Source organism: Crinia signifera, chromosome 1 (genome assembly GCF_055691185.1).
Source record: "Crinia signifera chromosome 1, ASM5569118v1, whole genome shotgun sequence".
Classification (NCBI taxonomy): Eukaryota; Metazoa; Chordata; class Amphibia; order Anura; family Myobatrachidae; genus Crinia; species Crinia signifera.
Window position 1 is genome coordinate 44,444,653 of NC_139217.1, and position 26,816 is coordinate 44,471,468.

Below are 26,816 nucleotides of genomic sequence, written 5' to 3' on the forward strand. Positions count from 1 at the left end.
TGTGCATTTGTATGGAGTATGTCAAGTAGTGAAAGATAGTTTTAGTAATTTTAGAGAAAAAAAAAGCACATAAGGGGAGAGGGTAATTCTAGTGTTTTGTTTGGTAAATGATGGCAAGTCATGCTATTATTTAGAACCTGTATGCAAATACTACAGAGGAGAAGTAATAAGTAAGTAGAATGTACATACATTAGAATGTAAGCTCTCACGAGCAGGCACCTCTTACCTCATGTGCTTATCCTTTCTTACTTCAGCAGTCTTCAACTGCACCATAGCTCGCTGTTTGCTGCCACCTAGATACTAATGTTGCAGCAATCGTCTGATGTCCTATAATCATTTACCCTGTACTTTGCCTGTATTGTTTTCAACTGTAAGTCACTGTTTTCCTTTTTTGATTATGTATACTCTGTAATTCGGCGCTGCGGAACCCACAGCACCATATAAATAAAGGATAATGATGATACAATTAATAATAATAATAAAGTAGCATTCAGGAAAAAATAAAAATGCATGTGCTCACTCAGAATACTGATAATAAAAATAATTTAAATAAACTCTAACATTAGCATGGAGTATAAGTAAACCTCATCAAATGGGTAATTAGCATGGAGTATAAGTAAACCTCATCAGATGGGTCCTTAACAACCCTGTTTTAACTTATTATTGTATATTAATTGTATTATTGTAGATTATTGTATATTAATTGGTTCTACTTCCATCAAGTTAGTGTGATTTAGTGTATGAAGGTCAGTATGGCCCTTGTAACTATATTTTGAGCATCCCTTATCCAAAATTCTTGGGTTTAGAAGAATTTTGGATAATTGATCTGTATTTTGGAATACTTTTATATTTCAATGAGGATGGCCCCCAGAAGTAAACACAAAATGCATTTATGTTGTATATACCCCTCAAACACATAAAATACACACAAATATATTTTATTTGTGCATGAAACAAGTTTTCAAAACATGAAACGACATTTGTGTACTATCTCAGACACTGAATGTGAAATAAGTAATCTTTCATTTTCTTGCACATATTCACACATAAGTAAATAAATTCCACTGTACTTAACAGTAAAACATATAATATAACATTACTGAAGGTAAAAACAAAACAAAAACTTCTGCTGGCCAAAAACTATTGTTTTAGGAACATTTTGGGTAACAGATATCTGGATAAAGGGATGCTTGACCTGTATATAGTATACTATTGTTTCTTTATCTTTTTCTGTTTTGGGTAAAAACCTGTAAGAAAAGGAATAATATCAGAGTTGGGGGGCCGTATTGGCCCCCAACTCTGATATTCATGTGCAGTACTGTATTTCTTTGTGTGTTTTGGTGATACACATCACTCAAAGTTGTCCCATTAAACAGCTTTTGCACGTAAGTGTTTTCCACACCTCACTTTTTAATATGAACAAGTCACACTTTATATATTTCCATACAATATTCTCCTTTAATCTGCTACTTTATGCAGATTATTACAAAACATCTCTGGTTTGATATTGCAGACAGCAGCAGAACCAGTTGCAGGGTTGCACTGTCCTGAAGTTTCAAGCAGATAGAAAATGTCACACATCAGCAAAAAACTGAGTGGAGCGCAGAATAGAAAAAAACGCAAGATGGAAGAAGAAGCTGTTAAGAAACTACCCAAATTGGATAGGTTTCTTCAACGAGTACAAACACCTTCAGGTTCACAAAATGTGGAAACTGATCCAAGTGCAGAATGTACGGAAGACCCTTCAACGTCCACATTGGTGTCACACTCAAAAAATGAAGAAGTATTAACAGACTTAGTCACAGATAATATTACTACTGAAGACACCCTTCTGCCGCTGCCAGCCGACAGCCATACAAACACAGATAATATTACTACTGAAGACACTCTTCTGCCGCTGCCAGCCGACAGCCATACAAACACAGATAATATTACTACTGAAGACACTCTTCTGCCGCTGCCAGCCGACAGCCATACAAACACAGATAATATTACTACTGAAGACACTCTTCTGCCGCTGCCAGCCGACAGCCATACAAACACAGATAATATTACTACTGAAGACACTCTTCTGCCGCTGCCAGCCGACAGCCATACAAACACAGATAATATTACTACTGAAGACACTCTTCTGCCGCTGCCAGCCGACAGCCATACAAACACAGATAATATTACTACTGAAGACACTCTTCTGCCGCTGCCAGCCGACAGCCATACAAACACAGATAATATTACTACTGAAGACACTCTTCTGCCGCTGCCAGCCGACAGCCATACAAACACAGATAATATTACTACTGAAGACACTCTTCTGCCGCTGCCAGCCGACAGCCATACAAACACAGATAATATTACTACTGAAGACACTCTTCTGCCGCTGCCAGCCGACAGCCATACAAACACAGATAATATTACTACTGAAGACACTCTTCTGCCGCTGCCAGCCGACAGCCATACAAACACAGATAATATTACTACTGAAGACACTCTTCTGCCGCTGCCAGCCGACAGCCATACAAACACAGATAATATTACTACTGAAGACACTCTTCTGACGCTGCCAGCCGACAGCCACATAGAAGTTACTCAAGTTCCTGAACAAGCACATCCCCTCCAGGATGACAATGCGGGCTTTCAATTACCAGTTACTGCAGCAAATCCCACAGACAGAGCACACTACCCTGTAAACATTATTGATCCAAACATTAAATCTTTCATCATAGAACATGGATCATGCAGACCTGTGGGGCCATTTCCACGTGATAAAAACCGTAGAAGTTTTACAAAGTTTTACTATGACATAGTGACAGAATGTGGATTGAAAATGCCAAGAATGTGGATATGCTATTCTCCAATATTAAACAAAGTGTACTGTGAACCTTGTTGGCTGTTTGCGGAACGCAATAGGAAAGGATACCAAGAAAGCTGGGTATCGGGAATTTCAGATTGGAAGGGACTGTCTCAAAAACTGATCGATCACGAACACAGCGTCATACATACAAGTGCCTGTTGCATGTTAAAACAATGGAAATTGCATGGAAGAATAGACAAGGAATTAGAAAAAGAAATACAAAATGAGAAAAACTTTTGGAAGAAAGTCTTGGATCGTCTGCTAAGTGTAACATTAACATTGGCAGTTGGTAATTTGCCATTCCGCGGTCATCGTGAAGTTATTGGGCATTCGCATAGTGGACATTTTCTTGCACTTGTTGAGCTCCTGGCTGAATTCGACCCTGTTCTTATTGAACTTTTGGGGAAGGATGCTGGTGGTGCTGATAAGAATAAAGTGAAGTACCTAAGCCCAACAATTCAAAATGAGTTCATTCAGGTACTTTCCTCAAATTTGCAGAAGACATTGGTGAATGAGATAGCTGAACTACCATTCTATTCAATCCTTATGGACACGACGCAAGACATATCGAAGTGTGATCAGATGAGTGAAGTTTTCAGATATGTAACTATAAATAAGGATGAGAGTGGCAGACCAACAGAAGTACTAATTAAAGAGACATTTCTTGGATTTCGACTGATCACTGATCAAACTGCCTTGGGGCTGTCAAACGAAATTCTGAAGGGTTTAAAACAAAAAAACTTTGATGTGTCAAAATGTGTTGGCCAAGGTTATGATGGAGCTGCAGTGATGAGTGGCATCTACAATGGTGTACAAGCGAACATTAAAAAGGTAGAAAAAAATGCTTTGTATGTCCACTGTGCATCACATAATCTCAATTTGGTTGTGAATGATGCTGTAGCAGAAATTGAAGATGTCCAAAAGTTCTTTGACATCTTGCAGAAGTTGTACACTTTTCTAGCTGCAAGCATTAATCGTTGGAGTCTTCTGGAACCGTACCATGAATTTAAAAGAATGAATGTAGAGGGTCATCCAGATTTGACATTGAAGAAGTTGTGTCCTACTCGGTGGGCTAGTAGGTTTGATGCTGTAATGGCAGTGAAGCATCGATTTGCTGCAGTAATGAAGGCACTAACACAGATTATTTTGAGAGGAAAAAAAGATGAAAAAGATGAGGCAAGTGGCCTGAAGAAAGCCATGGAATCTTTTACATTTGTTTTCATTCTTGTTATTTGGTACAAGGTCCTGAAATCTGTTCAGACAACTTCTAAGTCCCTTCAGGCAAAAGATGCAGACCTATCAAAATCTGTAAACTTTCTGGCACAGGTTACCAATGACATGACGGAACTAAGAAATAATTATCAGCAAACAAAGGAGGAAGCTGCGGCATTAGCAAACACTTGGAAGATTGAGGCCAATTTTGGCAACAAACGAACACATGCTATTATAAAATTCTTTGACGATTTGGCCAAACACGAGCCTTTCAAAGACCCTGAAGATGCGTTTAGAGTTAATGTGTTCTATGCCACACTTGATGTGGTTAATGCACAACTCCAAAACAGGTTTAAAGGCATGAAGGAAGTTGTAGACAGGTTTGGCATTGTTATACCGGCCAACTTGTTGAAGGCGACAGATGAAGAAGTTATAAGGTCGGCAAACAAGATTGTGGATTTTTATCCAAAATTTCTCACCAGCGCATTTGCTGAAGAGTTGCTTACCTTGCAAACTGTATTACGGGTGGACATTCAGAAGTTAAAGAACATGGCTGAATTTGCGCATTTGATGATTGTGGAAAACAATATTATTGCAGGCTCCTTTTGTAATGTATGCACAGCTTTGATATTGTTCTTGACCATTCCAGTCACAGTGGCTTCATGTGAGAGATCATTCTCTAAACTGAAATTAATAAAGAATTACCTTCGAAGCACCATGTCTCAGGGACGACTGCAAAGCCTTTCACTCCTAAGCATTGAATGTGAGGCAGCTAGAAAATTGAACAGGGATAAGGTTCTTGATGACTTTGCTGCAGCTAAAGCACGAAGAAAGAAATTCAGATAGTTGTTCAAAATTTAAAAAAGAGTGGAAGGAAATGTAGCGGTATACGAGTAAAATGTTATTTTGTTCACCGTTAAAAGTTTTGTTGTCACTAGACTTGTTTGTTTCTGGAGACCCTGGCAGTATTATCCATATTATATGGCAGATCCCAGTTTATTCATTGTATGTTGACGTCCTAACTGTGCGCCACACTGCCCTATATTCTAAAAATATATGCCGTTTGCTATTGTTATGTTGAACACGTGTGTTATGTTTGCAAATGATGCTCAGTAAATGCAGCACTTTATTGTAATGTATAGTTTTATATTGACAATAACGTAAAAACTTAATAAACATTACTTGATTTGAAAAATCGTAACTTTTTTTTCTGCATTTATTTTGCCCTACCAAAATTCCATGTGTGTGTGTGTGGGGGGGGGGGGGGGGGGGCGCAATGCATTTTTTGGCTGGGGGGAGCAAAATTTATAGTTACGCCACTGTTTGCAGGAGCTGCTGAGTGGGTAGCGCCGGCCCTGGCCCCGACCAAGAGATGTCCACACCAGTTTACAAGCACCACCACCAGTTCCACTGTTATTCACTGGTTTCTTCCTGCTCCAGTCCTGTCTCTGTATCCCAGACATATGAGACCAGCCCTATTGTTTTTTGTTTTTTTCCTGTGGGGCCAATGTGTTTTTCCCTGTGTGTGTGGGGGGGGGGGGTGATAATGTACCTGGCAATTTGAAATCTAATTTTTGTGCCACTAAAAAAAATGGTTGAAAATCACCATTCTGGACGATAATGAATAGAATTTGATTGGTTGCTATGGGCAACATCCCATCTTCAATATAACTCCCATCTTAGTAAATTTACCCAAAAGACACTGGCTTTTCTAGCTTTGCTGACAAGCCTGAATCAGAGGTTATTACCGGTAACGCATTAGGTATTCTATGGCACAAAAATGTTTGCACTTTTGCGATTGAACGCCGATCGACAGCGCCAGGGGGCGGGCAATACAGCATTTTTAGGAGTTGTCTGGACAACGCAGGTTTGTCGGGATGGTTATTGGTGGTGGATACGTGACATCACACACAGCAAAAGGAAAATGGCAGTGGGGCTCCTGTCTTCGCAGCCAGGCTGTTTACAAAACCATGGTTTGTAAATCATTGCCGCTTTAAAAACACATCCCAGTTCAGCTGGCCTTCTAGCAAATGTTGACCTTTTGGTGAAGACCTAGACCTCGGAGATAGATAGCTAGATACAGTAGATAGATAGATAGAAAGAAAGAAAGAAATAAAGAAATAAAGAAAGAAAGAAAGAAAGAAAGAAAGAAATTCCCACAGTACAATTCAGAGGTTTTTTTAATCTTAGTCAATACAGCAAAAACTTCAAGCTGCATGGGAATATTAGCTAAGCAACTAAAACTGGGTTTTGCTATCTCCCCACGATTGCTGTACTAATCTCCAGTGAACTCCTTGATTCCAGCAGTGTTTCAATTAAAGATCTATAAAACGTTCTTTAGTGCAATATGCACACTGTGGTGCCGTGACACATCCAGCTAATACCCTGCAAAGTGCGTATTACGGTGCAAAGCCGGTTGTTCCACTCTGGAAAAAAAAACACAGCAGTTCCCACAATGCCTGCTTTAATATAAGCTGTTAATCATTATTGTAGTCCTATAATATGACCTAGTCTAATACCGTGAGGTATTGGGCCTGATTCTGTGTTACATACAATGCCAATGTTCTTGGAATTTACAGATCTTTTTGGGCTACTGCCGGGGGAGGCTCCAGAGGGGGGGCTGCACCCACAGCCACCAACTGTCATTCCAAACTGACTCACTGCCATTTGGTGTTTCTCCCCTAAGTGATGTATCTGGAATGTGCTGGGTGTCACTTGGAAGGAATTTGGGAGACGGAAATGCAGTTGCACGGATTATGGGAGTGTCGCAGTGTGCAGCGCAGAACTGGCAGTGTACATAGGTGCATAGTGGCTTACACTGGGCTTCTGCACCCAGTATGGTCCATGGTGCGGCCGATGGTGGTGTCTACAGATGTACCATGTGGTATAGCCACATCTAAAGATGCTCAAAGTGGTTTGTACCAGAGTCAGGCCAATAATGTGGAAATACACAGCTGGTTAAATGGTCTATGGGGATTATTCAGACCTGATTGTTGGGCTGTGAACTCACAGGCCGGATGATTGTCGACTGCGCATGCAGACGGATCTTGGCGTGCATGAATGTGACCATCCGGCAATAAAATCCAGCGTTTTTTTTTTTTAATCGCTGCCCATTTGCAAGTTGATGGTGGTTGTTGGCGGTAACCAGACGTTTTCTCAAAGTACCAGGGAAAACGTAAACATTTGCAAGGGGGGGTTTGACAGTTCTGGCCCTGATCAGCCTGTTTCTATCACACTGGAAGAGCAGGTCCTGGGCTACGCACAAACTCCACACATTAATTTGTGACACTCATCCGATGGTGAGTGAGTTGGGAATGGATTTGCAGCTATTTGCAGACCTGCTGTTGTACGCAGGAGGTCCAAGGGCTGCATCGGCTTCCAGTCTCATGTTCCCCCCTATGCTGATGTCCCCTGGGCTGGTTGTTCGGCAACCAGGGATGCCAGGGAATGACGCGGCCAAACACTGCTTCCACTGGAGGCTCCTGCGGTTGCCTGCGAACCGAGAATGCCTGGTGAAAGAGGCAGACGTCACTTCCACTGCTCAGTGGTTGCTGGGCAACGCAGAGAAATGCAGGCATTCGTGCACACCCGCAGCTGGGGGTGATTAGGCTGGAGGGTTGGGCAGGCGTTTCCCGGTGAGGATTGGTTATTCTGGCCTTTTTAAGGAAACCTGCCTTGGATTGCCCTGCCGATGATAGCCTTGGTGAGAAATAAAGTGGGTAGAGATACAGTACCAGCCAATCAGCTCATAACTGTCATGTAACTGTCAACTGGCTGTGAAAATTGACAGTTTGGAGCTGGTTGGTGCCTTAAGGTGCCCATACACTCGTAAGATTTATCTTCAGATCTGGCTGGTTGGAACAAAAACATGGTTATGGACAGGGGCTGGCTGGCAACTTTTAGCCTAGGGGGCAAGTCCAGAGCACTGGCCCATAATCAGCCAAGTCACCGTCGGAAGGAATGCTTTTGCGCGCCGTAGGCGCGCCGAAAAATTAGGGGCGTGGCCTATCATAAGGGGCGTTGCCTGTACCATGATTGTATTGTGTACCTGCAGATTGCACATTTTAGCGAACCTTGTAATACCCATTACACATAAAGCCACATGCCGTAATGCCAATTACACATTATGCTGAACACCATGATGCCAGTTACACATTACGCCCAACACTGCGATGCTAATTACTCAATACACCGCACACTGTGATGCTAATTACACATTATGCTGCACACCTTGATGCCCATTACACCCCATACTGTGATGGCAATTACCCAATGCTCCCCACACCGTAATGTCCATTACGCCCCATACCATGATGCCCATTACACCGCACAATGTGATGTCCACAGTGCCAGATATGCCCCCACAGTGCAAGATATTCCGCCACAGTACCAAATACACATATGCCCCCACAGTGCCAGACACAAATGCCGCCACAGTGCCAGATATTCTGCCACAGTGCCAAATACGCATATTCCTCCACAGTGCCAGATATGCCCCCAGAGTGCCAGAGACACATATGCCCCCACAGTGCCAGAGACACATATTCCCCCACAGTGCCAAAGACACATATGCCCCCACAGTGCCAGATATGCCCCCACAGTGCCAGAGACACATATGCCCCCACAGTGCCAGAGACACATATGCCCCCTCAGTGCCAGAGACACATATTCCCCCACAGTGCCAAAGACACATATGCCCCCACAGTGCCAGATATGCCCCCACAGTGCCAGAGACACATATGCCCCCACAGTGCCAGAGACACATATGCCCCCACAGTGCCAGATATGCCCCCACAGTGCCAGAGACACATATGCCCCCTCAGTGCCAGAGACACATATTCCCCCACAGTGCCAAAGACACATATGCCCCCACAGTGCCAGATATGCCCCCACAGTGCCAGAGACACATATGCCCCCACAGTGCCAGAGACACATATGCCCCCACAGTGCCAAATACACATATGCCCCCACAGTGCCAGACACATATGCCCCCACAGTGCCAGATACACATATGTCCCCACAGTGCCAGATACACATATGCCCCCACAGTGCCAGATACACATATGCCCCCACAGTGCCAGATATGCCCCCACAGTGCCAAATACACATATGCCCCACAGTGCCAGATACACATATGCCCCCACAGTGCCAAATACACATATGCCCCCACAGTGCCAGATACACATATGCCCCCACAGTGCCAAATACACATATGCCCCACTGTGCCAGATACACATATGCCCCCACAGTGCAAAATACATATATGCCCCCACAGTGCCAGATATGCCCCCCACAGTGCCAGATACACATATGCCCCCACACAGTGCCAGATATGCCCCCACACAGTGCCAGATATGCCCCCACACAGTGCCAGATATGCCCCCACACAGTGCCAGATATGCCCCCACAGTGACAGAAACACATATGCTGGGGTGAGGGAGGGGGGGGGGGAGAGCGCTTACCCACTCGCTAGCTGCGGGCCGTGCTGCGGCTGGATCAGCTTCTCCAGCCCTCCTGCGCTGGCCGCGGCTTCCAGAACATGGCCGCGGCTACAGGAAAATGGCCGCCGGCCTCCTGCACTGAGAACATGTCCTCAGTGCAGGGGGCCGGCGGCCATTTTCCTGTAGCCGCGGCCGTGTTATGTAAGCCGCGGCCAGTGCAGGAGGGCTGGAGAAGCTGATCCAGCCGCAGCACGGCCCGCAGCCAGTGGGTGGGTAAGCGGCCCGGGGGGCATATGGCACTCTGCCCCCCGGCCCAGCCCGCCCCTGGTTATGGATGAGTGACAGTTTGTCAGTTTTCCAGAATTTCCAAGCAAATGGTCAACTGTCATTTGCTCTCATCCATAACCAGGATTTTGTTCCAACCAGTCAGATCTGAAGATAAATCTGCGTGTGTATGGCCACCTTAACAGTATCTCCATTGACTTAATCATATTGATAAATACTTGTAGACCACCCCTAATGATTATAGATAAACCCAGTTGCTGACAGTAGTGGGACAAATACTAAGATCTAGGAGCTTTCTTTTTAAAATTACACTGGTTTAATAAAGTTGCAAACTTTGAATGCACATAACAGGCCATCCATTTCAATGGGGTGTGGTGAGGTAATTGTCAATTTGAAGATTTATACATTTGCATGGAACCAGTGGGACCCCGACCTCCTAGTCAGTTTTATCTCAGTCTGTAGAATATCCAGAAGTCCTGCTGGTCGAGGATATTGCTAAAGCATTACTGGGAGATCCAGGCTTAGATTCCCCCCCCCCCCCCGAGCCCAAGGGGGAATAATGAAGAAGGTCACTCTCTGGTAGCTTCGGGACATTGGGGCAGCGGCATAACTATAGCACCGCAGCCCCCGCCACCGCGGGGGGGCGCTGTGCATGTGGGGGCGCCGGGGGCTGCGGTGCTATAGTTACACCCCCCCCAATCCCCCGCAGACTTACCTATCTCGCTGGTCCCGGTGGCTCCGTTCTTCTGCTGAGGACCACCACAAAATGGCCGCCCCCATATAGCACACAGTTCTCTGAAACTGTCTGCTGTATGGGGGCGGCCATTTTGTGGTGGTCCTCAGCAGAAGAAGAACGGAGCTGCCGGGACCAGCGCGATAGGTAAGGCTGTAGGGGATTGGGGGGGGGGGGTTTGCATGGGCGGCGGGGGATTGGGGGGAGAGGTTTGCATGGGCGGCGGGGGATTAGGGGTGCTTGGTGGGGCGGCGGCGGGGGGGGGGGGGGGGGGGCGTCCACCCCCCCCTAATGGCGGGGGGGGCGCCCAAAACTTAGTTACGCTACTGCATTGGGGTGATATGGTAAGTCATATGTTGGCATGCAAATGCATGTTTATGTAAAACATCCATTCACAGCCTGTGCGAATGTACGCACCTTGCGAATGGTGGGCCGGCGTACCACCATTCTCAAGGCGGGATCTGATTCACTCATCCGAGCGAATTAACCAGAATAACCCCCTTACTCTTGAAAACTTTGCTTTATTGAATTCTATTGATCTGCGTTCCAGTATTTTAAAAAGTTGAACATCCCTGGTGGTTACCTTGGTGGATTAATCCACCCTGGGAGTCTGGCATAAAGCACTTCCAATGTAAAAATGTATAATGATTATAAACATTCCCACTGTTAGATCTTCTAACATCACATAAAAGTAACATGAAATTATAAAAAAATTAAACCAAGGCATAAAAAAAAAATCAAAGTCTTGTCGGATACAATAAAATCATCCGAGTACAGAAGAAGAAGAAGAAGAAGAAGAAGAAGAAGAAAAGGATTCATTCAATTCTCCATCCAGATGTCTTCAGAGCAAACTCTCCGCTCTGACTAATGTGTGATACATTAATGATCTGAGGACTCCTGTGACTTCCACAGACATTTACAGTTATTTATTGAAACTGACAGTAATCAAACACTCCGGCCGCGCAGCAAATAATGCCGCAGTTGTGGCCACATCAAATCTTTTCTGCTTTTACATTTTTCTCGCATCCTTTCAACAAATTTACAATTACACAAGGATGTGCCGCCCTCACTACATTCGGTTGACCACTAAAAAAAAAACCCGCCCGGCCGCACTGCACATGTAAATACAGTATATTTATGCGGGGTGGCCGGGCAATGCTGCCGGAAGTACACTATTATATTCTCCCTCCACGTCCGGGTGGATGGTAGGGTATGAAATACCGCCTGTCCGCACAAGTCGGCTTAAAAAATGTATTTACTCTTTTTTAGGCTTTTTTTTGTAGAATGATGAGGAACAGTATACAGAAAATCAGATTCAAGACCCAAACATGCCATCTGCTCCACATGCACCTTGTATGCCATCAGACCCCTCCATTGCTCCTTTATATGAGACATCAGAGCTTCTACTGTGCATGCCCCTTATAGGCCCTCAGACCTCTTAACATGCCATTATATACCGGTACTTGGCCCAAGCCTCATCATTGCCTTTTTTATATTTCAGCAACCATAATCAAACAGAGGGTCCCTTGTTACCCAGAAAATACTTGGCCAGCGGCTCACATTATTTATTATACAATACAATTACAACATGCAGTTTAAGGGACAGAGCGGAGCTGCTATATATGCACAGTAATAGCAGATTTTTCTATGTGTGTGGGGGATATGAATGTTCAATCAATGCAATGGACCAAAGAGTAGCTGCAAGGAAGAAGAGGCAGGAGCCTTGCTATGGAGGTGGGAGAATATGTGCTCAAAAAAGTGCAATGATGTCTTCTACTGGTTCTATTATGTTTGTGAATTTATTTATTAGGGGATGTTTACCGAGCACCCCAGAAAGATCTGCATTGTACGGCTGTCTGGGAGAAGCCATGGTAATTGACACACTAGCATTTTCTGATTTGTTGCACTGGATCAAGAACCAGTTGCGTAAGAAGTAATGGTATGGTAAAATATTCAAGCATACGTATATATGTGCTATTATCCAACTCACCTATACAGTGTTACACAGTGTTTGTCGTGTTTCCATAATACCGTGCTACTGTATCTTTGATGCCAGCACACTAGGCACCTTTCTGGAATGGATGAATTGAGATTCCATTCCAAACATATAAGTACAAGAAAGTGACTTTAGTAAATGAGTACTAGGTAATAATAATGTACCCCCTACCCGCTGATTGTTCTGTAACCGAGGCGGTACTGTATAGGGCAGTTGTGTAGTGCCATTTCTTTGTGGTCAACCACTTAAGGTTTGCAATAATTATATAGTAAAATTGCAATTCAACCAAAGCAGTTTTCACCAACTGTCACTGGAAGTAAGAGGGGAAAAGTCAAACAGAGAAGATCCTGGAGCACTCCCCTTAAATGCACTTAGCAATAATGATACTGTAGCTTCAGAAATGTCAGGTCTATTCAATCTCTGTCACTTCAGGAATTCATGGCTTGTGCACATCTGAAATGCATTTATCAAGGTTTTTTTTTTTAGAGTTGAGATGTCATATGTCACGGGTAAGGTTAGTTGTGGATCCGGACGAGACTGGAGTACGAGGCCCTGACTTGAAGTGCTGACGACATATGTGGCAGGTCTAATAAAAAGGTTTATTCATGGTTATGCATATTTCCAATAGGATAATTCAGGATCGGCAAGACTAGGAACAGAACAGTACAATAATGAGTAGCTGGAAGATTGCAGGCCAGCTGCTATAAGCTCAGGTTGTTCTGCGCTACAGAGAGTGCTGGGAGAATGCAGGCCAGTCACACAAGTGCTCAGGAGAAACATAGGAACATAGAATTTGACGGCAGATAAGAACCACTTGGCCCATCTAGTCTGCCCCTTTTTTTAAACATGTTACCTCAAACCCTATTTGATCCTTATTTATTTGTAAGGATATCAATATGCCTATCCCAAGCATGTTTAAATTGTACTACTGTATTTACCTCTACCGCCTCTGATGTGAGCCTATTCCACTTATCTACTACTCTTTCTATGAAGTAATTCTTCCTCAAATTTCCCCTGAATCTTCCTCCCTCTAGTTTCAGTGCATGTCCTCGTGTTCTGCTGCTCCTCTTCCTGTGAAGAATGTCTCCCACCTGTACCTTGTTAAAGCCCTTGATATATTTGAAAGTTTCTATCATGTCGCCCCTTTCCCTTCTCTGCTCCAAAGTATACATATTAAGATCTTTTAGTCTTTCCTGGTACGTTTTGTGATGTAGGCCATGCACTATTTTAGTTGCCCTTCTTTGTACAGTCTGTAATGTATTGATATCCTTCTGAAGATATGGCCTCCAGAACTGGACACAGTACTCTAGATGAGGTTGTACCAATGACCTATACAGTGGCATTATTACTTCTTTCTTTCTACTGCTGATACCTCTCCCTATGCAACCAAGCATCTGACTAGCCTTCTTCATTGCTTTGTTACATTGCCTACCTGCCTTTAAGTCCCCTGAAATAGTGACACCTAGATCCCTCTCTTCCTCAGTAGTTTCCATTATAGTGCCATTTATACTATATTTAGTCTTTGGATTTTTGAGACCCAAGTGTATGATTTTGCATTTTTTGGCATTAAACTGTAATTGCCATGCTCTCGACCATTCCTCTAATCTACCTAGATCATCAATCATTTGTTTTACCCCTCCTGGTGTGTCTACCCTGTTGCATACCTTTGTATGCAACATGGAGTACTAGAGGCAAGCTGGGAGAATGCAGGCCAGCTAGATAGTAATAGTAATACAGAGTCCTGGGAGAATGCAGGCCAGCTAGATAGTAATAGTAATACAGAGTGCTGGGAGAATGCAGGCCAGCTAGATAGTAATAGTAATACAGAGTGCTGGGAGAATGCAGGCCAGCTAGATAGTAATAGTAATACAGAGTGCTGGGAGAATGCAGGCCAGACACACTGTTGTTCAACAGTACCTTGGGTGGAGCTTCAGAGGTGGGATGAATGCAGACCAGCTTGCAGAGCAGGACACTGGGTTAGTCTAATGAGCAGAGATGTGGTGCAGGTTACCGGGATAGAACTGATTAGCAGATATTCACCGCAGGTGACTAGTATGAACCGATGGGCAGAAATGCAGTGCAGGTTACCTGAATTGAACAATGAGCAGAGAAGCAGTGCAAGTTACCAGGATTGAACCGATAAGCAGATATGTACAGCAGGTGATCGGGATTGAATCGATGAGCAGAGGTGCAGTGCAGGCTACCAGGATTGAACCGATGAGCAGATACTGTATGCACAAGGCTGTGAATAGATTTGTGGCCATACACATCCATTTGCACAGCGCTCAAATTAATGCGCAAGGATTTCACTCTAGCGGGTCGGCATCTACCCGAATGCTGGTCACTGCAAGTTCGCAGCCATGCGATCCTGTCTGAATCGGCCCCCATAGATCAGAGAGTAGCTTTGGCATGAGCCAAGCCAGAGAACAGAAATCAACCAGGAAAAGCGAGACTTAAATATCGGCAAAGGATAATTCCAGGATTATGGAATGACTGTGATCTTAGTACATTTTCCCCATTGTGTTTCTCAGAATGTCTCTCATATTTTATTAATGACAAAAGACACTTGGAGAGAAATAAAGTGGGCTAGTTGCACAAAGCAAACACTGTTCTGTCATTTATCTAGCACAGGGGCAAATGTACCAAGCATCGGAGAGAGTGATAAAGAGGAGGAAGCATGTGACATGGAAATCACCAGCTGATTGGTTGGCACTTAATTCTCTCTTCACTTTATCAAGGATTAGTACATCTCCACCAAAGTCTTGGAATTGACAAAATTGCTTTAGGCAACTTTTCCCTTTTTATCTCTCTGCAAGGCTTGGGGGCGAGATGTACTAAACCTTGAAACGTAATCAAATAAGAGAGTGATAAACTACCAACCGATGAGCTCCTAATTGTCATTTGTCAATCACAGCCTGTAACAGGGCAGTCAGCAGCTAATTGGCTGGCACTATCATTCTATTTGATCACTTTTCAAGCTTAGTACATCTGGCCCATTGAGTGAACATTGCTGGCATTGGTTCAGTTCTTTCTGCAGTTGATTAGAACGTCCAGTCACTGCAGCCATACAACTGCTGCAGAGGACCCATCTTAATATTCTTAAAAATTGAGCACAATCTTAATTATCCAAATCTTCTGGTGTACCTACATGCACCTAGGAGTATATTTACTAAACTCCTGTCTTTCTGCAATTCCTATTCTGAGAACAATGTAGGTGGTTCAGTTAATGTAGCAGAGGCGCGTGGATGGATGAGGTGCACAATCCTACCTATTGGCACGTCATTGCTGCGAGGCCTATACTGCTGTGTGCTGGGACGTTGAATATCGCACCTGCAGGATTCATGGCCAAAATCCCCCTGTAATGCTGATTAATGTTGGTGAGATCCTTTCAGGCAGAAGCCGTTTAAATTGAGTGGAATGATCGGTCCGTCAGAGCAAAAGTGAATGGGCATGTGTAGAAGGCGGCCGGGAGTGTCGCAGCTACGGAACACAGATATTCCTGTCTGCCTGTGTGTCAGATGAATGGAGACAGAATGGGACCAAGGTTCCATAAAGCAGTAACTCACAGGCGAGTGTCTGCAGAATGGAGGCTAAAATCAGGACCAGTCACAGACACACCAGTCCTGCAGATCTCAGGGTTATGTGGGCACAGTTTGGTCAAACAACCTGATTCCAATGGGGGTGATTCAGCTTCACTCTGTGTTTTGGGGACATGTGCAGCCCCCCTGTGCCAACAACTTCGGAAACTATCACAGTCGTTAAGGCATTTGCGGACAGGGGGTTGGAGCATGGGGATGCCCAGCGTTTCCTGGGTTTGCCCACAAAAATGGGGGTAAAGGCTGGGTGGCCCCAATGCGAATGCAGGAGTGGCAAAGCCTGCACGGGGCGGGCAGCTGACATCACATGACATCCACGCCCACTCTGTTCTCTGCCATTTCCAAGCCACATAAATGTGAGGATTATACTGTACCACCTTTCTGTTATTGCATTGTTATAATATTCATTTAGATGGTGTTAGCTGCCTTTTGGGCACCTTATATGAGTTTCGAGTAAATGACGGATATCACTAGCGTTGTATATTGTCCATTGGTGTGCATGCAGAGAGCTGCTGCACTGCGGATGTATGGTTATCTGCTGGGAATGCTGGCACCTGCTGGGATTCACCCGCTGCCCTCTCTTCTTTTAGCGGTATGCCTGCATTGCAAATACCCTATTAAAGTTCTTGCAGCTCTCTGTTCCTTCTGGGTATTGAAGTGTAGATCCATACAATTGGACTATATATATATATATATATATATATATATATATATATATATCGCCTTCTAGTAGTCCCACGTCGGAGCCACATAATATATCCACAAAAAAAGAAAATAGATGGCACTCACCAGGGCTTAGTAGCAGTGGCGTAACTATAGCTCCACAGCCCACGCGGTGGCGGGGTGGTGCAGAGAAATTGGGGGCGCCGCCGGGGGGGGGGGGGGGGGGGCTGCGGGGCTATAGTTACCCGCAGTCTGCGTCTCGCCCGGCTCTCTGTCGGGACCTTCCTGACGTCACGGTCCCGGCCGGCTCCTGCTGCAATGAAAACTGACAATTAGAAAATGGCTGCCCCCATACTGCAGACAGTTTTCTGTCTGCAGTATGTGGGCAGCCATTTTCTAAGAGTCCGTTTTCATTGTAGCAGCAGGAGCCGGCCGGGACAGTGACGTCAGGAAGGTCCCGACAGAGAGCCGGGCGAGACGCAGACCACGGGTAAGAAGAGGAGGCAGGTTGTTGCGGCGGGGGGGGGGGGGGGGGGGCGCTAAATAGTTAGTTACGCCCCTGCTTAGTAGTCCCACGTCGGAGCCACATAATACATCCACAAAAAAGATGGCACTCACCAGGGCTTAGTAGTCCCACGTCGGAGCCACATAATACATCCACAAAAAAGATGGGACTCACCAGGGCTTAGTAGTCTTTCCAAAAACGCTGCTTTAATCCATCAGCAAAACAAACAAAGTTACAAACAGACCAGGTTGACGTTTCGGCCACGGAACATGGCCTTAATCATGACCACATCAAAAGACAGACAAACAGACCGTATTCACAGGGCCACCTGTTATGTCCACAATCGGCAACTCCCACACATAATCAACAAATCAGCAAGCAAATAGCAATTTGACCCTCGGGTCACAAAACCCATATGGCATGGCCACATGGTAATTAAGATAAACAACTGCGCTGAAGCTTACATAACCATTCCGGCAGCATGCAGCATCGCTGTCCTCCATTGCCAGGTGGACCCTTATTTGTGGGAGTTGCCAATTGACTACTAAGCCCTGGTGAGTGCCATCTTTTTTGTGGATTTATATACAGTATATTTTATATTTTTTTGCAGGATAGTGATGGGATACTGGTCACAAAGCTAAAAAAAAAATAACTGAGTGATATAACAAATATAATACCTACTGTTATATTGATGATCGTAGCTTAACCCCATTTAATACAAACACTGCAACTAGAAGAATCTTCCCAAACGTACGGTCTGCTTCAAAGTTGCACACTGCTGTGACTGCTTTAGTGTATTTTCCTGCAGCCGTGTTTGAGACTTTGGTGGTTATTCTGATTCACTCAGAAAGGCACAATCACTCTCTAATGGACAAAACCATGTGCACTGCAGGTGGGGCTGATGTAACATGTGCAGAGAGAGTTAGATTTGGGTGTTTTATTGTTTCTTTGCAGGGTAAATACTGGCTGGTTTATTTTGACACTGCAATATAGGGGATGCAGTCATTCGTCAGAATGCATTTAGGTCTACAGTCATTAGGTCGACCCCACTAGGTCGACTGGCAGGAAGGTCGACCTGACTTAAGGTCGACATGGGCCAAGGTCGACATGACTTAAGGTCGAATTTGCATAAAGGTCGACATGAGGAAGGTCGACTGGTCATAAGGTCGACATGGGTTTTTCACTGTTTTTTGAGCCGACATGTGCCGACAGGCGGTATTTCATGCCCTACCATCCACTAGGGCGTGGTGGGAGAATAAAATAGTGTGCCGAGCGCAGCGAGGCACCGTGCCCGAAGCATTGCGAGCGAAGCGAGCGATGCGAGGGTCCGATTCTCATTGCCAACTGTGTCCATGTCAACTGTGTCGACATTCGGATAAAAAAACAGTGAAAAACCCATGTCGACCTTATGACCAGTCGACCTTCCTCATGTCGACCTTTATGCAAATTCGACCTTAAGTCATGTCGACCTTGGCTCATGTCGACCTTAAGTCAGGTCGACCTTCCTGCCAGTCGACCTAGTGGGGTCGACCTAATGACTGTAGACCTAGATTCATTCTGACGAATGATCCCAACCCCAATATAGATATCAGTTTGAAGTACACCCCCCACCCAAATGTAACACTCTTTGCACGTTACATCAGCCCCACTTGCAGTGTACATGGTTTTGTCCATTTGAGAGGGATTGTGCCTTTCCGTGTGAATCAGAATAATCACCATTATGCTAAAGTATCAGCACTTCCCCTTGTATTCAGGCATGCATCTGAATGTGCAAGCACTGGAACACTCACTGTGTGAGTCTTTACATACTACAATTCTGCCTGGTATCATGCAGTTGCCTAAAAGTTAGTAAGTATGTAGCAGACGTAAAGAGGTCAGTCAATATGAGGTCTCAATCGCTCCTGGACTGTTGTACATCACTGTGATGCGCCAATAACACAGTGACAGACTTGGATACATGCAAGCACAAACTTTTATAGAGCCAAGTAAACAATATGCACCTGCAGTCTAATCAGCCTGACCTTTAAGTTGGGTGGCTCAGGCATGTGATGTTATTGTGGCTGATGAGTCATGCACAATAACACTCAGTTAATAAACAGCTTGTAGCATTTAACCATTTAACTATACGTCAACAGGACTCTACATGAAAACTTACACATCCCATGAGACGCAAACGACTCTTTAGTAACTTACATGCATGTGCAATTACAAAGCCCAAATATAGGCTTCAGAATCAGGCCCACAGCTTGTCAGTACCACCATAGAAAAGTACAGTCAGTAACCCTGAGTGATGCTCTCTGTGACTGTATTTCTTATATGCTGGACCTCATATAAAGGCTCATTAATCTGGCTTTCCGCTCCCTCAGATTGTAAATGTTCCCTGAAGCTTCAGCTTCCATTGATTTATTTTCCCCCTCTGCTCCTATTAATTCCATATCCTGTATATTACTATTTGCAATGTAGTATTTTCATAGCTTATGGTGTTTGTGTTAAAGAAAAAAATCAGCTTATATTTAATATAAATATAAATGCCCTGGACTAGAATACATGATTACCACTGAGAGGCCGAAGGTCAGGATGTCAGTGGTCAGAAGAAGGACAGCAGCATCCTGGTGGTCAGAATCCTGACATGGGCTCATTATGTATACCCTCTTACCTCATCTGCACAACTCTAACCCTCCCTAACTGATGCTTAACCCCCCCATGTGCAGCCTAACCCTAACCCTCCCCATAAGTGCTTGACCCTAAACTTTCTCTACCACAGCATAACCCTAACACCCCCTGTTAGAGCCTAACCCTTACTCCCACACACAGCCTAACACTAGCCCTCCTTCCCTACAGCCTAACCTTAACTCTCCCCCTACAACCTAATACTATCCCTCCCTATCTGCAGCCTAACCCTAACTCTCCCTCCTTATTGCCTAACCCTCCATGCAGCCTAACCCTAAACTCCCTTCCTTGTCTAACCCAAAGTCCCAAGCAACAGAACACTATCTCTCCCTCCCTGCAGCCTAACCTTAACTCTCCCCCTTAGAGCCTAACACTATCCCTCCCTACCTACAGCCTAACCTTAACTCTCCCCCTTAGAGCCTAACACTATCCCTCCCTACCTACAGCCTAACCTTAACTCTCCCCTTAGAGCTTAACCCTTACCCCCCAGCCTAACACTATCCCTCCCTCCCTGCAGCCTAACCCTTACCCCCTAAAGCCTAATACTATATCCCCTCTCTGCAGCATAACCCTTAACTCTCCCTCTGTATTGCCTAACCCTCCTTGCAGCCTAACCTAAACTCCCTTTCTTGCCTAACCCTAAGTCCCAAGCAACAGAACACTATCCCTCCCTCCCTGCAGCCTAACCTTAACTCTCCCCCTTAGAGCCTAACACTATCCCTCCCTATCTACAGCCTTACCTTAACTCTCCCCTTAGAGCTTAACCCTTACCCCCCCCAGCCTAACACTATCCCTCTCTCCCTGCAGCCTAACCTTAATTCTCCCACTTAGAGCCTAACCCTTACCCCCTAAAGCCTAATACTATCCCCCCTCTCTGCAGCCTAACCCTTAACTCTCCCTCCGTATTGCCTAACCCTCCTTGCAGCCTAACCTAAACTCCATTCCTTGTCTAACCCTAAGTCCCAAGCAACAGAACACTATCCCTCCCTCCCTGCAGCCTAACCTTAACTCTCCCCCTTAGAGCCTAACACTATCCCTCATTACCTACAGCCTAACCTTAACTCTCCCCTTAGAGCTTAACCCTTACCCCACTGCAGCCTAACACTATCCCTCCCTACCTACAGCCTAACCTTAACTCTCACTTTAGAGCTTAACCCTTACCCCCCCCAGCCTAACACTATCCCTCCCTCCCAAGCAGCCTAACACTATTCCTTGCTCCCTGCAGCCTAACATTAACTCTCTCCCTTAGAGCCTAAACCTTACTCCCCCCCCCACAGCCTAACACTATCTTCCCTCCCTGCAGCCTAACCCTAAACTCCCTCCCCTGTCTGACCCTAACCCCCCTTCTCTCACCCCACCATAGTGCTCGAAAATCAGAGGCACACTGAGATGTGTATGACTACAGTATATTGTTCATGTACAGTTGCATGGAACTCCTCTGTGTCTTGACACTTTTAGTATTATTTATTATTTTCAATAAAGTGAACATACATTGATTGCTAGTGAAAGACAAACTAGAAAGCCTCTTCTTCAAAACCTCTTCATTTCCATGTAAAAACATAGATACACAGGCTCATAGCTCCCAGCATGTCAGGGGGAGGAAGTCACAGTGATAATAAAGCTCAGAGGGACATTTCATAGGTCTCTCTGCACACTGCACCACATGGCATGTGACTGTGGCTGAAAGATAGTCCGGTATCATAAATCATTAGTTGAAGCTTAAAGAAGAAACAAATTAACCCTTCTGCTTGTTACTTATCAAAATTGCTCTCCATCCCACAAGAGGTTAATTGTTTTCAGGTAACATTCATGTAATTCTCCCACATTCAAGCCCAATTAGTGGTAAACAGATAGGCTAATATAGCATAGTGGTTATTATTCTGGTAGAAATATGGTAGAAACATGATGTCATGTTGCACCTCCTAATCCCGGTCAGCACAGTCTACCTTCATTAAGGAAAAGGTACTTGTTTCCTAGCACGGCGCCCGTCGGGGTTGATCGCATGCCTTAAGTTAAGATACTTAAGGCATGCGATCGACGCGATGGACCCGATTTTCTGTCAATTACCAGCTTCATTTGCCGGTAAAGAGAAAATCGCGTTGATCGCGTCCATCGCGGCCCATTATAAAGGGCCGCGATGCGACCGACTCGATCAATGCGATTTTCCTATAGAGAACAATGTTAAATTAGTTTTAAAGTTAAAATCGCGTTGATCGCATCGACCGCATGCCATTATAATGGCATCCGATGCGATGGACGAGATCAACCCGATTTTACATAGGGAACAATGGGAAAAGGGCCAATATGGCCAATTTCTCATTGTATATGCCCCCTCATGGGTGATAAGTATGGTTAATGGCCCCCCATTGTTAACGCCACCCCACTATTGACGCCAACCCGAAGCGTGGCAAGCGCAGCGAGACCGCGAGGGGCGGTGGTACGCGTCCTCCGACCTTTTCATACCCCCACTATCTACGTGGGCGTGGAGTAGATTTTATATAGTGTGGCGAGCGCCGCGTATACCTGTGAAGTAATGCGCGTCCCCTCGCGGGGCTCGATGCGCTCGCCACGCTTTGGGCTCGGTGGCTCGCTGCGTTCACCACACTATATGAAATCAATTTGCCAATGTGGATAGTGGGGTTATGAAAAGGTCGGAGAATGTGTACCGCCGCCCCTTGTGGGCTCGCTGCGCTCGCCACACTTCGGGTTGGCGTCAATAGTGGGGTGGCGTTAACAATGGAGGGCCATTTCAACCATATGGGGGGGGGGGGGTTGCTATGTAAATGGAGGGTTTGGGGGCTTTTTACATTGAAATCAATGTAAAATTGGGGTCTCAGGGAACATTTTACATTGATTCCGATGTAAAAATCGTCGCGATTTTTGCGGCCCCGATCAATACAATTAAAATCGGTGGCGCCGTGCTAGGAAACAAGTACCAAGGAAAACTTTAGGTAGAAAAACACTATCACATAAGAATGTTCTTCCTCTGTCACAGATATGACATCTGATGGAGGATACTCTTGAGCTCATCCTCCTCCCGGAAACACACAATAAAAGTCTCCTTTCCCTTTAGCTCTATAGTCAGATCATGCGTTTTCTGGAATAATCCCTTTTAAACAAAGGTAAGTGATCTTGGACCTTATTCAGGGGGCACTCATATGCTAATGCAGCCGTGATGGACATGCCGGGGGGGCAAGCAGCTGACATCACCACCTGCTTCCCCCGAGCTTACACGCATATGTAAGGTGGCTCAGAGCAACCTTACATATGCGTGCAACTTCCATATCTTTCGATGGTTGTGACCATCGAAATATGCGGGAGGGTCCCAGTGGCATGGCATGCGATTGGATGTTTATGTAAAACATCCATTCACAGCCAGTGGGAACATAAGCGCCTTGCCAATGGTGCATACCACCATTTGCAAGCGCGGGACCTGGTTCACTCGCAAGGAATGAATGAATGGAGTGACTGAACCAGAATCCCCTTCCTTGTATATGGATCAGCCTCATTAATCTGCAGCCTGATAAATTACTTCCTGGAAGTTAAATTGCACCGTGGACAAGAGTAAATTGCTGAATGCTGATGTACAACTATAAGATAATGCTCTAAAACAGAGCACATTGTATTAAAGCAAACCAGTCAGCTAAATAAATAATGTTCCTTTATTCATGGCAATAAATAAGGACTGCTCTATTACACATGCAAGGATGTACACTGTTCCTGGAGGTGTCTAACTCAATGTTAACGTACTAAGGGGGTTATTCTTGTCCATTCGCACAGACCGTTCCATTGCACAGGGACCGATGTTTGGCGTAGGAGCACGTGCAGCTGCATTTCTGCGCGTGTGTGTATATGCTTGGTGTGTGCAGCCACGGCAAACAAGGCTATGGCCGGGGGGTGGATAGTTGCTCCCATGGGAATGTCCAGCGTTTTATGGGCGTTTCCATGTAAATGCTAGGCATTCCCATGATAATCGGGCCGTTGTGTCGGTGCTGGGAGCGGGCAGCTGACAACACCGAATGTCAGCTGCCCGCCCACTTCCTCCGGAGTTTGCATGCGAATCTAAGAGAGCGAATCAACCGGAATAACCCCCTATGTCTGCTACCAGCTTGGAATCTAAGCTTTAGAACATTGGGCCTGGTCAGACCTGCTCGCTGGGCTGCGTATATTCACTGCCTAGCGCAAAGGTAAATGCCGCCCTGCTGAACGCACGTCCCTCTCACTACACTAATCCCCGTGCTACGATGCTAACACATCTGCTCACATGCACACGCACACGCACAGAGGAGAAATCATTCCATGTTTACTGTCCATGTAATGATTTTTCCTCTGTTCGTAAAGAAAAGTCAGGACTTATTTCTTTGACCGCATCATGGGACGTCGTGCACCCACCCCAAGCAGACAGGGGTGGTCCTGCATTCACAGGTGTCCACCCAGTGTTTTCATGGGTGGGCCCACCGGTTTTGTGGGCATGCCCATGAAATGATGGGTGGACCCCATCGACCACCCTGTGCCTGTCAATATGTGAAGGCATTAGCTCCAGGGGTTTTGTGCAAGTGCATGAGCAACTTTGCGCATGCACACACACACACACCCCACAATCAGAGACGGGTCCGAATTACAAACAGGTCTGAATCGGCCTCCTTATACCATATTTATATGTACATAAAACAGTTGTAAATGATATACTCAGTATGGGCACAGAACACTAAATACTAACAACCTCTGCCTGGGTCACTTGTGGTGATACCTTTGCTTATACTGTGGGATTGTTCTGTTGTCGCTGCATTATTGATGATACAAAATGAGAACAAATATGATGCATGTAGAATGCTATTAAACAATCCTGACCTATGGTATATACTGTGGCACTGCTCTCCAAGGTCCTGAACACTGCGGCCTGATGATTGCTGCTCTCCAAGGTCCTGAACACTGCGGCCTGATGATTGCTGCTCTCCAAGGTCCTGAACACTGCGGCCTGATGATTGCTGCTCTCCAAGGTCCTGAACACTGCGGCCTGATGATTGCGGCTCTCCAAGGTCCTGCAGACTGATGCCTGGTGAGTATCGCTCTCCAAGGTCCTGCAGACTGATGCCTGGTGAGTATCGCTCTCCAAGGTCCTGCAGACTGATGCCTGATGATTGCTGCTCTCCAAGGTCCTGAACACTGCTGCCTGATGATTGCTGCTCTCCAAGGTCCTGCAGACTGATGCCTGGTAAGTACCGCTCTCCAAGGTCCTGCAGACTGATGCCTGATGATTGCTGCTCTCCAAGGTCCTGAACACTGATGCCTGATGATTGCTGCTCTCCAAGGTCCTGAACACTGCTGCTTGATGATTGCTGCTCTCCAAGGTCCTGCAGACTGATGCCTGGTAAGTACCGCTCTCCAAGGTCCTGCAGACTGATGCCTGATGATTGCTGCTCTCCAAGGTCCTGAACACTGCTGCTCGATGATTGCTGCTATCCAAAGTCCTGCAGACTGATGCCTGGTGAGTATCGCTCTCCAAGGTCCTGCAGACTGATGCCTGGTGATTGCTGCTCTCCAAGGTCCTGAACACTGCTGCCTGATGATTGCTGCTCTCCAAGGTCCTGCAGACTGATGCCTGGTAAGTACCGCTCTCCAAGGTCCTACAGACTGATGCCTGATGATTGCTGCTCTCCAAGGTCCTGAACACTGCTGCTTGATGATTGCTGCTCTCCAAGGTCCTGCAGACTGATGCCTGGTAAGTACCGCTCTCCAAGGTCCTGCAGACTGATGCCTGATGATTGCTGCTCTCCAAGGTCCTGAACACTGATGCCTGATGATTGCTGCTCTCCAAGGTCCTGAACACTGCTGCTTGATGATTGCTGCTCTCGGAGGTCCTGCAGACTGATGCCTGGTGAGTATCGCTCTCCAAGGTCCTGCAGACTGATGCCTGGTGAGTATCGCTCTCCAAGGTCCTGCAGACTGATGCCTGATGATTGCTGCTCTCCAAGGTCCTGAACACTGCTGCCTGATGATTGCTGCTCTCCAAGGTCCTGCAGACTGATGCCTGGTAAGTACCGCTCTCCAAGGTCCTGCAGACTGATGCCTGGTGAGTACCGCTGCAAAAACAATATGTAAACGGGCTGACCACAGCGCAGGGATAATATATTCAAAATATCTGTAGGATTTGTAGGAAAACAATTTCTCCAAAATGAAGCCACGTGATTTCCGTTATCTTTAAAAATGTAGTCACTTTATTTTGCAAAAAATGGATCAAACCATCAGACCAATCCAATAAAAATATATAAAAAATCCACAAAACATCAAACACATGAAAAAAACATCGAAAAAAATTCTTTGTAAGGAGAAAATTTTACAGCTCACCGGACCTCTTGGGGGATGTGATTTTTCACCTTTTAAATCCACTGATCTTAAGCAGGATTTTCCCACACTGGTACTCTTCCCTTAGGCGCCACACTGCCACTGTGGTTAGCCTTTGGGTTTTCCCTGTGCTAATTTGGTTTTCCTGGTGGTAAGGGAAAACAAAAGAGACCCTGGAACTAGGTGCACGGATCGCTGATAACAGGTGTGCTCCCTCCTGTCAGAATCTGCCTGCGCTCGCAGTCTGGCAGGGTCGTGGCAAAGATGTTTTATATGTCACGATGCTCCACTGTTGGTATGTAGTCTCTCCCCGGCTAATGATTTGGTACTCTTTACCTAGATGGGTGCCAGCGATTGAAATCGCGGTCGTCGGGGGTAAAAATCGCGGTCATCGCGGTCATCGCGGGCATCGCGGGTAAATCGGGATGCCCGCGATGCCCGCGATGACCGCGATGACCGAGATTTTCCCATAGGGAACAATGTTAAAAAGGCTGATTGACCGCGATTTTACTGTTAAAT

General features: G+C 45.6%; 1 protein-coding gene across 2 annotated transcripts in view; it reads right to left on the bottom strand.

The window, feature by feature from the left end:
- Positions 1–26,816, bottom strand: part of LOC146005899 (histamine H2 receptor-like) — a 112,893-nt gene that overhangs the window by 37,070 nt on the left and 49,007 nt on the right. The window lies entirely within an intron of this gene.